The 14,610-nt window shown below is 40.0% G+C and overlaps 1 long non-coding RNA gene across 2 annotated transcripts in view; it reads right to left on the reverse strand.

Annotated features, from left to right (window-relative positions):
• LOC119258955 (uncharacterized) overlaps positions 1 to 14,376 on the reverse strand; it is a 31,241-nt gene extending 16,865 nt beyond the window's left edge. For both annotated transcript variants that reach the window (XR_008554202.1, XR_005128362.2), the window contains exons 1-2: positions 14,135 to 14,376; positions 8,023 to 8,116 (exon numbers count right to left, since the gene is read on the reverse strand). This is a non-coding gene — a long non-coding RNA (uncharacterized LOC119258955). The remainder of the gene's footprint in view (positions 1 to 8,022; positions 8,117 to 14,134) is intronic.
• Between the last annotated feature and the right edge of the window lie 234 nt (positions 14,377 to 14,610).

Here is a 14,610-nt window from a genome sequence, read left to right on the forward strand (position 1 = left end):
CTCCTTAACAGTCTATGTAGTTTCCACCCTTAGTCCATTGCATTCAAAACTATCATTTTTGGTTTAAAAATCTGCCCTTGCTGCTAGACTGTGAATGTGATGAAGGCAAGAACTATGTCTTTATCTCCGCATAGTCAGCATCTTATGTCATGCCCAGCACATAACCCAATGAATAGAAAATAAATGAATAAAGAGGTGTGTGAAATTTAGCTTGCCTCTTGATTTTAATAAAGAACTTATCTCCAGTCATCATAGCAAGAAAAAAATGTTTTAAAATAAAGACAAAAACTAATCTGGCAGCACAGACTATTCCATGCCCAAAATTTAGTGTGCAATGAACGCTTTGTTCTCCATGAACATAAATGTCAGGGAAACCAAATAAACATTTCTTAAAATATATAATGTAATATTGCCCATTCCCTTAAGACTGTCCAATGTACTAAATGATTGCATTCTTCTGGAATATGGGTGAAGTGTTAATGTTCTTGGTTGGCTAGAAACGCAAGAAATTCCTCTAACATCTAGATTGGCCATGTTTCTTGGTGGATCTGCCAAAAATTCCTCAGATATCCCAGTCTGGGATTTATGGACTGAGAGTTTTATGATATTCCAGAGTGTAGAAATGACTATTGTTTTACATATTAGACAAATCAAGTAAAAGCAATGAGAGCTGTGATTGGGCCCAAGGCCTAAAAAGTGAACCAAGTTGAAAGTCATTTTCTGTGGAGGACCCAAACAGGTTTAAGCCAAGCAGAATGCTAAGTGATAATCGTACTGGCTTCTCAATAATGTTTCTGCTTACTTCTGAGTTTGGGCTTCAGGGAATGTTCCATAACAGAACTCAGAAAAGGTTTCAGTGATGAAAGATAAGATGGTAAAGATAGTGCCATGATAATGATTTCTGGCAAATCTGGGTGCTGTAGGTACAATAGCATAAGCATACCTGTAGAACTTGACCTCAAACTATCATTAAAAAGGAATTAAGGCAAAACAATCTATTTTAAATGTATCAAATCTGTGTAGTGAACCTAGGTCTACCTTTAGGGCATTTGCCAACCCCCTTTTATTTTATTTAAAGATTTACTTTATTTATATATGCTTACAAGAACTGGGGTTCAGGCCAGAGGTGCAGGGAGTGGGAGGGATGGTGAGAGGATTTACCAGAGAGAGTGGGGAGCAGAACAGGTCGATCTACTGAAATACACTGCTGAGAGGAGCAGTGGGTGAGACAGAAGTCTGCTGTACCATATGTGGGTCATTGGCCAGGGATTGAACTCTTGCAGCAGTGGCTGGCCTTAGCTTGATAGCTTGAAACTTTAACCCCTGCACCACCAGGGAGATCCAGCCAACCCCTTTTAGATGGGAACTTCTCACTCCATATACCCCAAGGAGCAGAGAGCAGGCTTATTTGTATGGTTCCTGACCCTAGCCTCTTGAACCACAGCTGATTGGACCAGACATAGACACCTGAGTCAAGTGGGACAATCAGATGCCTTCAGTTTGGAATTGAAACACAGTTAAGCCAGTGCTCCAAGTAAGAGGAACAATGGACATTTGGGGTACAAAGGAGTGGGGAAAAGTGAACCTCAAGGAGAAAGAAGAGATATAGGAAACTCGCGATAGGATAAGGGGTTATCAGGAAAAGAGATCTGTTCCTGACAGCTTTCCTGATTTTGATTCCAATTCCCTGATGAGATCTAATCCGTTCTCTGCTCCTGTCTGGCCTGCTCTTCAGGACAAATCACTACGCCTTTCTTCACGCTGGTTTGGGTGAGTTTTGGAGGTTCCAGCAAGAGATTACAAGTGTTCTGATATCAAGGCAGGAGGTATGTCTTCACTCCCCTAGTGCAGTGGAAAAAGGAAAGAAGGTACAAAGAACCCCAGCCCTCTGGGAGAGAGCCCCGAGGCTTCCAGGTCACTGTTGTGCCTACTGGAGCCTTCACTGACTGCCAGGGAATTGCTAGCCATTCCCTGATAGTAATGTGGTTCTTTAAAAAAAGAAGTATGACACTTTAATGATGACATTTTAGCATCGATAATACAAAAATAAGCCTGTGGAAAATTTTAATTATGATAGCTAACACAGGAAATTGCATTTAAGTATGGAAACTAAATTTAGAAACCTGGACAGATTGACAGGATCCCTCCTAAATAAATAGAGGAGCCAGGTGCCAGGAAGTACAGTAGCTAGAGTTGGCTGGGCAGGCAGACCCCTTGTCTGTCCCTAAAGTTTGAAGGAAGAAAAAATGCTTTTTTGTAAGCAAGCTAATTTTTCACAAGTCTTAACTTTCAGGTAGGAGAGAATTAACAATTTTTGAAAGAATCATTTTCAAAGTGATTGTTATGCTCTGCCTGCTTTGTGTCTGCAAATTAGGAAAAGGTGTGGTCATGACTTGTATTTTCTCTGGGCAGTGTTTATTTAGCCCTGGCCAAGGACCAGAGACAGAACCCAATGGAAAAGTGGGTGATGGGAAATCTCTGGGATTCCCTCCCCTTCACTCGCTGTGCCCCAACTCAGCGTTCCCTCCTTCCCCTGGTATTCTCTCTACCATTTCAAGTCCCAGAGACTTGAAAATGGGGGGCAGAAGCTGAGGAGTGACATTAGTGGTGTTTCTGTTGGGGTCAGGTTGATACGTTTAAAGGCCTGCTACCACCACCAGTGCTACTTATTCTCAGACCCAGACAAGAGGGGTCCCTGCCCTGGGCCATGAACTCTAGAGGGCCGTCCTCTGGCCACCTTCAGTGTTGCTTCATACCATGGAGTAGAGAGTCCACCAGGTGAACTTGTGCACCAGGGCCTACCTTTCCCCTTTAAACCACACTCCAGAGACTGAGACAACAGAAATTCGTCTGCACTGGCCCTGAGCCTGCTTAGAGGACCTCTTCCCAGGGTGTCCTCCCCTGATATGGATCCTCTCAATTTTAGGATAGCCTTGGGGCAGCTGTTTGAACAAGAGAGTTGACAAGAGCTGAACAATACAAGCTGGAGTGACTGGAAATGAGCCCCAGGGGTGTGAAGAGAAAGGCACCAGGCCAAGGACTAAAGTTTGACTCTGCACACTACCTCCTCGGTCTCAGACCAAGAAATCTAAAAGTTCTAAACTTGAATGTGGCCTGGCAAATTGTTATAAAGCGTTCTTTTCTGAAGTAGGAGGCCATATTTTATTTAACTGTTACCTTGATATGTCACTTTTGCTGTGTGATATGGGTCTCTTTATCTGTACTCTTGCTTCAGGTCCCCCAAATGTTAGAGGTAGACCATGCCACCACTTTAACACTGTGTAGCCTTAGATAAGTTTACTTTACACTTTGGAGCCTCAGTTTCCTTACCTATAAAACCAAGGCAACAAAGCAGAAGTTATTGTGAGAATTTAAAATGTAGCTAGTGCTATTGCTATTGTTTGTCCTTTGGCAAGTGACTTAATAGCTCCATGCCTCAGTTTTCTCATCTGTCAAGTGAGGGGAATACTAATAGTAGCTATTTTATGGGTGATTGTCAGTTAACATATGGAGGGCCTTAGAACAGTGTCGGTCACACAGTCAATGCTATGTAAATGTTAATTGTTGCTATTATTTTTATTCTTATACCTGCCCACTATAACCACCTGGCCAATTAGACTAAAGGCACAGCATGTGCGGCATGGGGGCACAGTGAAGCATACCTCTGCCACATTTTTGAGCTACTTTGGGACTTGCTTTGTGCTCCAGTCATGCTGTGATTTCAAAATCCCCACCAGTCTTCTTAGGAAGCATGAAGCCTGTTTTTGCTTCCAACTGCGACTGTTGCTTTGGCCAAATGTAATCTGATGAATACAAACTAAAAGTTCTGTCCTGGGATAACCCTCATTTGTCTCTATAAAGGGCTTTGAGATCCACTCAGAAAGGTACAAAACAAATCTTAAATCTCTGGGCAGAGATGCAATGGTGGCATGAGTGAAGGGTGGGGAAGGGATGGTGACCCCTCTCCTTAAATCCATGATTGCCGTTCCTCACTCTGGAGAAGTTTCTGCAGTCCTGTGCCTTGGCAGGCTCTCAGGACTGGGCTGGGTTGGGGAATTGACTTGAAATGTTAATTTTGTAAATATCCAAAGAGGGTTGGTCCCTTTTTGGAGGCTTGATCACACAGAAAGGACTTAGAAGGCACAAAGATCTACAAAAGGGTTTCACATCTACAAGCCCCATTGTTTCCTGCTTCATATCACCTTCATGTTTCAGACGGCACCCAAGTTAATTCCCTCCCTGGTGCCTTCAAATTTGCAAGGAATTACCAGCAGGCAGTTAGATCCCAGCACTCTCCCAGGGAGTAAAACCTAAGGTGCCAGGGAGGATATTAGCAAAACATCAAACATCAAAACCCCCAGTTCCTCAACTTCAGTAGCATCTTCTTCCCCCAAGGAACCACTCCAGGCAGGTTCTTCTGTGTCCTCTTGCTCTATACACACATTTTATCTCAAAACATTCTATTCCCCTTACTCATGCTAAGGTACAAATAACTAACAACAGCATATATATATATAGAACCTCTTTCAAATATTTTCATTTAAAAAGGCTTATGAAAGCCCTAAGCCCAAGAAATAAGGCTATTTCAGAGGTAATCAGCAGTTGAAAAGGTTTCTGTCAGTTCCTGGGGGTGGCAGACTTATCCAAAGTTCTTCTCATTTCAGAACTCATTCATTCAGCCCCCATGATTTTCCATCTGAGCATTCAGGTATGGTGTTAGGGATGGACTGCACAACTTCATTTGTGTCACTGTGATGTGTACCCCTGTGCACGGCTATTTTCCAGCATCTGTGAATGGTGAGCACTCAGTTCCTGTGACGTGGCTTCCATCCCAGCCTCTGCATTAGCACTCCCTTCCCCTATGCTCAACAGCTTCGAGTTCTACAGGTAGTCATGGAGTGGCACCCTACCACATTTTATCCATGTTTGATGGTTCTAACCACATGTATGCACTGTATCCTAGGAAAGGGACAATTTTCACACAGAGAAGGATGTCAGAGTGAGGAAAAGCAGGACCACGTGTTGCCCTTCTTTGGTTGGCTTGAATGGTACCTTTGTTTTTAAGATCATATTAGATGCAGGATGTAAATATGTAAGTTAGTTTGCATGCTGTGCTGAACAAGCCCAGCAATAAACTATAAACATCCTTGTGACATTTCTTAAAGGAAGTAGTTGCTATGTGTGACTAGCAACCACTTTTTTCAAGAGTTAAACATCTGAGCTATTTAAATTCCTCAGCAAAGTATGAAAAGCAAATTAAGTATTCTTGGCACAATCACTGAAATCAAAAGAATGAGGAGTGCTGTACTCCCCCCACACCATCTGGTGGGGGTAGGGAAACCCTAAATGTGATTCTGATTGTCAAAATTCACTCAAAATCCCTAGCCTTTAAAAGTTAATGGATAAATGATACCCTTTACACAGATGATTAGCTGGAGTGAATATTCTGTGGTCCAATCAAACCAACATGTATTTGATCGCTGGCTGCTTGCTGGGTAGTCAGAGAAGTGTGGAAGTAGGACACAGGGCACAGAGGAGATCGTTGACCAGTTGTTATGGGTGTGTCCGTGAAGCAACAGAAATACTTTTCTCAACCTTTTGTTTATAAAGCCTAGTTTGTTGGACAGCTGCTGAGGAGTTAGAGAAAATACGATCATTGATATGTTTTATACGTAAGAACTAATTTAAATGAATGTATCAGTGTGCAATAAACCATATTTTGTGCCAGTTCTTCCCTGCTCAAAAGAAAACAGATATTGCTAATTTATTTCCTATGAAGGAAAAGTTTTGATTCCACCCTGAATGTGCCTTTGTTTATTTGTAGAGCTGCTTCCTGTTTTTTTTCTTATCAGAATATTTCAGCTGTAGGTTAACAAAATGAGTAAAGCACTTAAAAAGATAAAAGGGAAAACATTTTTGTTTCAAGCAGTATCTCCTATGGGGGGGAATGCAGATGGAAAGAATAGCAACAAAACTAATGTCTATTTTATGAAACAACCAAAATACCTGCTATGTAACATTTCTGAGTTTCCTTTTACAAACAATGCGCATGTGCTTTTTTTCGTTGAATATGTTTGTGCTTGATGGGCCGTAGTCAAACCATAAAGGCATAGGGTATATAATTGATTTCTATCCCCTTAAGAGGCTTCACATATCTCTGCCTACTGCCATTATGAATGGGTTTCATGGTTTAACACTCAGAAAGTGAGTTTGTTTCCATATTTTCTATATCTTGTTTCCATGCCTTTATTTTTCTTCTTCCTGTTTCTTGGCTGTGCTGGAAACTGAGGGTAGATATCTTGTTTTTGCTTTCACGGACCACCTACATGTGAGAAATCAAATTCCAAGGAAATGTATTCTAACTCACTCTAAGCAACATATGAAAATGTTTTATCATTAGAGATTGAATGTAGTCTTCCAGTTTGCTGACAAATCCAGCTCTGGGGTATCAAAACATGGAGACTTTTTTCTCGTCTTTTTTTTCTACAGAGGAGTCAATAGTATTGAACAAGAAAGAATTGTATTACTTTTAGGCCAAAAGCATGAGAATAACACTTAGGGGAGGTTAGATAGTTAATCATGTGTCCTAAATTGAGTTGATCGCAATGTAACTGGTACATCCAGTTAATTTTAATTAATCTTTAATTTTTGTATAAGGCACAGAGCCAGCATATCAGTCAACCAGGAGAGAGAATTAAGGAGAATGTTGTAAAAATGCAGAGCATAATTCACTATCACCAAGTCAGACAATCTTGTTCATGTGCAATGCAATGGCATGATCCAAATTGAGAGAAAAAGAACTCAACTTTGAGATAGAGAACACAACATAAAAACAAAGAAACTGGTGATTTCTGTTCAGAAAGACTTCTAAAGATGGAACATAGCGCTGCTACGTTCACCTAACAGCACCACCTGCCAACAGCAACCAGGGAACCCAGCCAGCAGCCTGAATGGAAGATTAACACGATAGAGTCTGCCTTCTGAAGATGCTTTTCCAACAAAAAAAAAAAATCAGAATTTCCCAAGACCTTCCACAGTGATGAGTTCCAAACTGTGCCAGTTGGGGGGAAAAAAAGATTTGGCCAACAGATCCTGGATTTAATATCTGCAGCCTATTTCCAGCTTCAGAGCAATTTCTGTTTCTACCTTATAACCTACTATAGACTAAGAGTTTGAAATTTTTATCTTAAAGTATCTTTCCATAGGTTTTTTTTTTTTTAAAGAAAATTACCACAGAGAAAGCATTTTTTTTTTAACAGTTACACATATCATGCACATATATGCACCTAAAAACATAACTTACAGGACCTCCCCTGGTGGCACAGCGGTTGAGCTCTGGGCTGCGAAGCTAACCACAGGCTCTGTGGTGCTGGTTCAATCCCCAGCCGCCAGTGAGGGTCCCACATGGCACGACAGACCTCTCCTGCCACGCCCACTGCTCCCCTCAGCAGTGTATTTTGTCAGTCTGACTTTTCTGTTCCCCGCTCTGACTCTGGTGAATTCTCTCACCCTCCCACGCTCCTGACTGTACCCATTGCTTGTATAAATACATTAAAAATAAAAACATAACTTACATCTTATTCATATACAGAAATGTAAATCAAGTAGGTGCCCTATTCTCTATATGGAAAGTTCAAAGAGAAGAATCTAAACGTGTTTTTTTTTTTCCCTAAGTTAGGTGTTGTCTTTGGAACATATTTTATAGGATGTTACTTAGATGCCCCAATAAACCACCAAGTAATTGCATGCACAGAAAATAAAATCACTAATTAATATAAAAATGAGTACTACACATCAATTTAAAAAATAAATAATCCTATCTGAGAGTAGGAAAAGGATATATATGGATAGATACCTCAGAAAAAAAGAACAAAAATACAAGAAATAGACATAAAAACATACTCAACCTCACTCATCACTTAATAATTCAGGTTATGATAAGAGAACAATTTTAACTTCCAACTGGCAAAGATTAAGAAGAGCGACAATACCAGTATGCAAAGTGAGCGGTCATTCTCATACCTCGTCAGTAAGCATGGAAATTGAAGGAATGTTCTGTGATAGCAGTTTTGCAATCTCAAAGTTGATTCAGAAATTTTGCTTCTAGGAACGTAACCTACAGAAACATGTAAGGACACAAAGACAAATGAGTACAGGGATAGTGGTTGCAGTGTGGTTTCTAAAGCTAAAAACTGGAGACAAACCATTAAACAGAACGAGGTAGATCCATATGTATTCACACAGACAGTGTTCAGAAATACAGCAACAAGCGAAAACAGCAAAATGATACTGAAAACAAAAATGATACTGAAAATAATTTCATTTTTGTTATATGCAAAGGAAAAAAGGCTAAATGGTTGATATACTGAAATATAAATGCTGATTAATTGGGGGGGAAGAATTTTGTAACATCTTCCATTTCTATCTCATGTACTTCTTAAATATTTGATTACATATTAAATATTTATGTAAAAATTTTAAATAAAAATACCTTAAATAAAAATATTTTAAATGAATAACAGGACAAACATGACTTATGTAGGGTTTTTTTTTTTTGTCAAAAATTATAAATCTGCATCTAAACATGCAGAAATAATCACATAAATACAGTTTGTGTGATATTCTACAAAATAACCAATCTGGACTTCTCAATGTATTGATGTTATGAAAAATTTTACAAGATTAAGTAGGGAAACTGTTCTAGATTAAAAATTACTATAGAGAACTGATAACTAAATACAATATATGGTCCTTGACTGGATTCCAAATGCATAAAAAACATTACAAAGGACATTGTGCACTTCTAGGACACAAATGTCTTGGTAAATTTAGGAGAAAGGATAAGATTTCTAGAATTATGATTTGGGAAATGCTAGCATAGGTGGTGCCCTATGAATTGATATGTATTGTTCCCAGCCATGCTACATGTCCCCATAAAAATATGATCTTTTTTAATTTTGATTATTTATAGGAGAAAAAGAAGATTTCCTGTTGAAACTGAAATTTTAAGTATTTCTATGATTGCTGAGGGATGTCAACATAGTCAATTCTAAAATATCATATCTGGATTATAGATTTATAATTAGTGCTTAGATACCAAATGGGATTTATTATAAAGTTGGGGAATTCCAAATCTGGGGACTATCTTTAAGGTTACATGGTATCAACCCTCATTATTTTACAGATGAAAAAAAGGATCCAAATGTAAGTCACCTACCCATTCAATTGGAAGGACAATTGATCTGGAAATCTTACCTCCAAATTTAGGACTCTTATAAAACCATTGAGATTTATTTAACCAATAAATGTCAACAGGGGTGTCCCTGGTGTGCAAGGGGTTAAGTACAGCACTATGAAGCTATTCACAGCCACTGCAACATGAGTTTGATCCCCAGCCAGGGAGGTGACACACATCGCGCAGCAGACCTCTCCTGTCTCGCCTGCTGCTCCCCTCAGTAGTGTATTTCAATCTACCTGTTCTGTTCCCCACTCTGTCTCTGGTGAATCCTCTCACCACACCCCCACCTCTGGCCTGTACCCCAGTTCTTGTATGCATAAACAAATGAATCTTAAAAAAATCAATAAATGTCAACAAACAAGACATCATAATGGTCCGCCCTGAGTCCGGACCCTTTATGAAGGAGGAATTGCATGATAATCCTCAACAAGCAAAGAGCTTCCAATCCCAGCCTTGTAATAATGCAGGCAGTCTGCTGAGGCCAAGCCAAACCGAGACATGCCCTTTGCTTGACTTTTTTATTACATAAGAAAGTACTAAGAGTTCAAGCCAACACTTTTTTTCTCCCTGAACAAAGAAATACAAAAGAAATCACTGCTTATGAAAGATGGATAACAAGATTCTTAAGTGTTTAATTTACGCTTCTGGTAAACATTTCCCTCACAACACATTCCTAGTAGTCTTCATCCCATCTGGTATAATGACAGGAGAGATTAAATCATTTTTCCTTTATATAATGTGTGTACCTCTTTAGGGGATTTTTACATCCCCTAATATATATCTCCTTCTGAGAATAATCTCCTGACCAAATGGTGAACTTAAGAAATAAAACAGCTCTTCTTCCTCAGATGGTCTCCCTAACTGCCTAATGCCCATTCTTCAGGGTTAGTGAAATGTACCACTGTGGTCATGATGAGATGTGATCTCTCCATGTAGTGGGGCAAGTACTGGGGTCAAGGGGGAGGGCTGGCAAAGGGTGCTAGAGGGCACAGGGAGCCACAAAGTGAACAAGGTCAAAGTCTGTAGAGGTAAACTGAAGTCTAAGTACCTGTAAGAACACATTCAATGCCAAGTTGGGAGGCTACCATGATTGAATCACTAAATCAAACATTTAAACTGAATGGAAATGGGCTTGTAGCACAGACAAGCCAAGGTCAAGGAAGACAGTCTCTTGGAAAACAGTCCCAGATACTAGCTAACAAGTATTGTTCATATTTGAGGCTGGCAGGGCCTAGTGTCCATGGAATTTGGCACAGGTGGCCGGGATCAGTGCACCCAGAAGAGATGAGCCTCACAATGCCTGTGATTCTGCATCCTTAAACCAGCCCAACCACTGGTCAATGAACAACAACTAAGAGCACCAAGTCTAACTGAAAACTGAATCTCTACATCCAAGTAGGTCAACAGGGTGTGACGTCAAAGACAAATCCATTGCTGCTCCAAAATCAAGTCTGATAAGTCAAGGAAGGAATAAGAATGCAAGCGTAAGCCAGGGAAAACAGCAGCCCCGGTGGTCAAAGATGGAGGAGTGCAGTATAGAGCAGCCACAGCCAAAGAGTGGAAGGTACAGTCACTCTTCACTCTGTTTCTGCTGCTCTTGATGGAATATGTCTTGTGCCATTAAAAGTATACCAGAAACATTGTTTACTCTATTTCCTTCCAATAAATTCAGAGTATGAAGGATAAAGGAGAAGTTTACATAAGAGGAAGAGTATAAGAATATAATAGGAAGTTTTATTTATTTATTTTTGTTAAAAAACTATTTGGGGGGGCATAGAAGAGCTGGGATGTAAGCCAGAGGTGCAGGGGGAAGGGAAGGGATGTGAAAGGATCACCAGAGACAGAGTGGGGAGCAGAACAGGTAGATGGACTGAAATACACAGCTAAGGGGAGCAGTGGGTGAGACACGAGAGGTCTGCTGTGCCATATGTGGGTTAGGTCCCTGGCCTGGGATCAAAATCAGGTCCAAGCAGTGAATTTCAAACATGTAGGCATTCCAACTAGAACATAAAGGGGGAAATATGATGAATAAAACTATTTCATGGTCAGCCATGTTGAGTTTTCCAGTTGACTATGTGTGAGCCTGACCATGGGTCATGTCAAGATGCTCTTTAGGCAAACTCTGTGAGGATGCACCCAGTTGGGGGAGAATAACTTTAGCACCCTGGAGAACCCTGGCAGTTCAGTTCATATACATTTATGTTTCCATCCGGAGGGTATAAACCCAGCTGGGCTGGGGTTGGGAAAGGCTAGCCTTCCAGTACGGAAGCCTGAGCATACTGAGCTCCAATAGGGTGTAGGAGCAAAAGAGAGTGAATCCCAGGAGTGCATTAGTACCAGCCTAGAGGAGGGTAAAGAGGCGGGTCCAGTTTAGAGGGTGCTAATGCACCGAGCTTCACCTCAACTTCCATCACAATAGTCCAACTTTTGTCTGTTTCACTCATTGAGTTTCTATTGCACATTTCCTTTCATTTTACTACAGAGCACTTAAAAACCGCTACCCTGCACTACATAACAGCACTAAAAGTTGCCCATGTGCTTAGCGCTACTCTGCTGTCTTCGTTATTCATGTAGGCCCCACTCTTGAAGGAGTTTACAAATCTCTCTGTGAATCCAATTTTTATGTAAAGGCAAAAAGGAGCAAACAATATAGGACAGAACTTAATTAAGTGCCAGTGATGTGCTACAGGCTGTCAGTGATTGGCTGAAAGCAAAAGAGAGATCCTTGGGATGTAGGGGGTAAAGGGTCATGTAAAAAATATACAGAAATTTCTGCACCAAAGAAGTGGTGTTTGAGCTGAACTTTAAAGGGAGAGCAGAATGAATGAGTCTATGACAACAGCATGTGCAACGGTATAGCGATGGGTACGCTCAAGGCCGGTTTGGGAAAGAGTAAATAGAGAAAACAGATGGATGACTGACAGTGTTTTCCATTTTTTAAATAACCTATTCAGACTATATGCTGAGCTAGAACAATTTCCTGCTGGTTTATAAATAGGTCCCAGTTATTTTAGTAAAATGTAACACTGATGATCATTCATGGAATGTTCCACAGAGACTTCAGTTTTCCAAGGGTCAGGAGAAAATGTATAAATGTGGAAGAAATGGACAGACCATGAAGTACCATTAATAAATTTTGAATGCAAAGTTTATGCAGAGTTAGTGTTCACAAACAGGCACTAGTGTCCCTCTCTGCTGAAGACCAGCCTTGGCTACTTCCTGGAGATAAGATGGCATTATTTTTGAGTAAGCTTGAATATACTTATTAAGGTTTCCTGGTTTTTTGTTTTTTTTTTTTTACAGGTTTTATTAGTGTTTGACAGGGGAGAGAGGCGTTCTCAAACGTCAATTGTTTGATAAGAATTTGCGCTGTTTTAGTATTTGAAATGGTCTTATTAACAGTGGCTATTAGTTGAGACAAAAAATTTTGATAAGTCTTTTTTGGTTTTTGTTTAATGTTGGATAAGCCTGAAGTTTTTATGTCAGAAGTTGGGCGCTTTTGTCATGTAAGAACGACAGTATTTTTCATGATGCGCAGTGTCACAGGAGGGAGGGCTACCTGATTTTGAGGTCTGTGTCACTTGTCTTCCCCCATTACCATTTTAAGGTTTAGGTTTTTTTTGTTTTGTTTTGTTTTTTTTTGGTTTGCCTTTGTTATACTCCCGTAACAGTCTTTTTGTCTTATTTTTATAATTTGTGTTTTACAACAAATATGTACCTCTAGGAAAGCTAGACTTAACCATCTGCTCCCAGTCAAAGGGTGTTAAATAACAATTGGTAACCATATTCAGTAGCTGTATGACATATGGAGACATAGGACCATAGTCAGACATGGATTGTTTTAACTTTTTTAAAAGCTTAAAAGGAAGAGGACTTCACTGAGGGTTTTTAAATTTATTATTTACATAATTAACAGGATAACATTGAAAAGTAAAATTACCGTGTTTTTTAATCTTTTTTATTGCCCTTGTAAATTTTGTTGTTTTATTTTTACTTTTCAGCCACTTCGCTGAAGGGGCGAGGGGTGGTACAGCATTAGGGAGTCTCAAAGGAGAATTAAAACATTGTTTTGGCTGTGCCCTGTCCCTCGTCAAGTCCTTTACATATCTTTTAACAATGTCAGTCAACTCTGTCAGAATAGAGTCCAGGTTTTTTTTTTACCATAAATCACAAGGTGCAGCAGAGCCTCAGGAGGGGCATTGCTTTTGCCTTTTAGAAAACTATCTGGCTTTTTAAATATCATTTTTTAATTTGATGACTCAGATTTATTATCCTGTACTGTATTAATTGAGTTTCCCTGGTTTTTGAGTCCCTGTTTTGAACTTTTTTTGCCGAGGTTGAGGTGGTCTACCTGTTCTGAAAGCTGTCTCTCCACATCAGGGACTGGAGGGAAGCTCTTGTCCCCTACTTCTGAAAACAAGGACTGAGACTCTTGTAGTTTGTTGTTTATTTTTTTTAACTTAGAACCTTGGTCCAACATATTTTTAACAGCCCCCCAACAAAGAAAAGGCATTGATGGGGACCTTCTTAGGACCAAAGATGGAATAATAGGTCGTTATCTTCTCCACCACTCAGGCTTAAGTTTTGACATCGAGAGTGCCATCCCTCGGAAACCAGGGGCAACAAGTTTTTATAAAATTTAAGAATGAAGCCAATTGTGCATGGGAGGTTTTTATTCCTCTCTTGTTAAGCATATGTTTAATGATATTTATAGAGTCTTTTTTCTTTAGAATCAATATGGCCCATAACTTTTTAAGATAAGACACCCACTCATCTAGTTCTGAGTTACTGTTCCTTCTCACTCCAGCTATCTCTACGGAGGGGTCCCGGTACTCTTGAGCAGATCCTAGCCGTTTCCCAATCTCTCCGAAATTTTTAGTATGAAAAATGACTTACCTGTCAGGTCCCTGTTCGGGCGCCACCTGCCGAAAACCAGCCTCGGCAAACTGGGTGTCGGGGTTCCTGAAGAATGGGACGGCGTCGGCACAATTGAGGAATGAATCAGACACACTCAATGTCTTGTGTTAGTGTGTCTCTCTCTGAGGGTCTCAGTAAGTCTTTATTTATTCATTTTTAGCAAGCAGTGAGATTACATCATCATATGCATAGAAGCAAAGCAAAAACAATCAGTGCATTCTTTTCCCATAGACTTTTGGTTGCTATGTGCTCTCAGCAAGAAGGCAACCTTCAAGGTTAATAGATAAAAAACTGAACCTTACACTGAAACTTATTATTTCTGTCCACCTAAGACAGTTGATAACTGCCAGTACACTTCTATCAGCTAAAGCCTAAACATCAAAAGATTCTTCTATTCAAATGGCCTTCAGCCGGAGACCAGCTGCTTTCTGGTTATCAGCTAGCAGTGTTTTCTA

The sequence above is a fragment of the Talpa occidentalis genome, unplaced genomic scaffold (genome assembly GCF_014898055.3).
Source record: "Talpa occidentalis isolate TD23 unplaced genomic scaffold, MPIMG_talOcc4v2.1 talOcc4.5, whole genome shotgun sequence".
Lineage (NCBI taxonomy): Eukaryota > Metazoa > Chordata > Mammalia > Eulipotyphla > Talpidae > Talpa > Talpa occidentalis.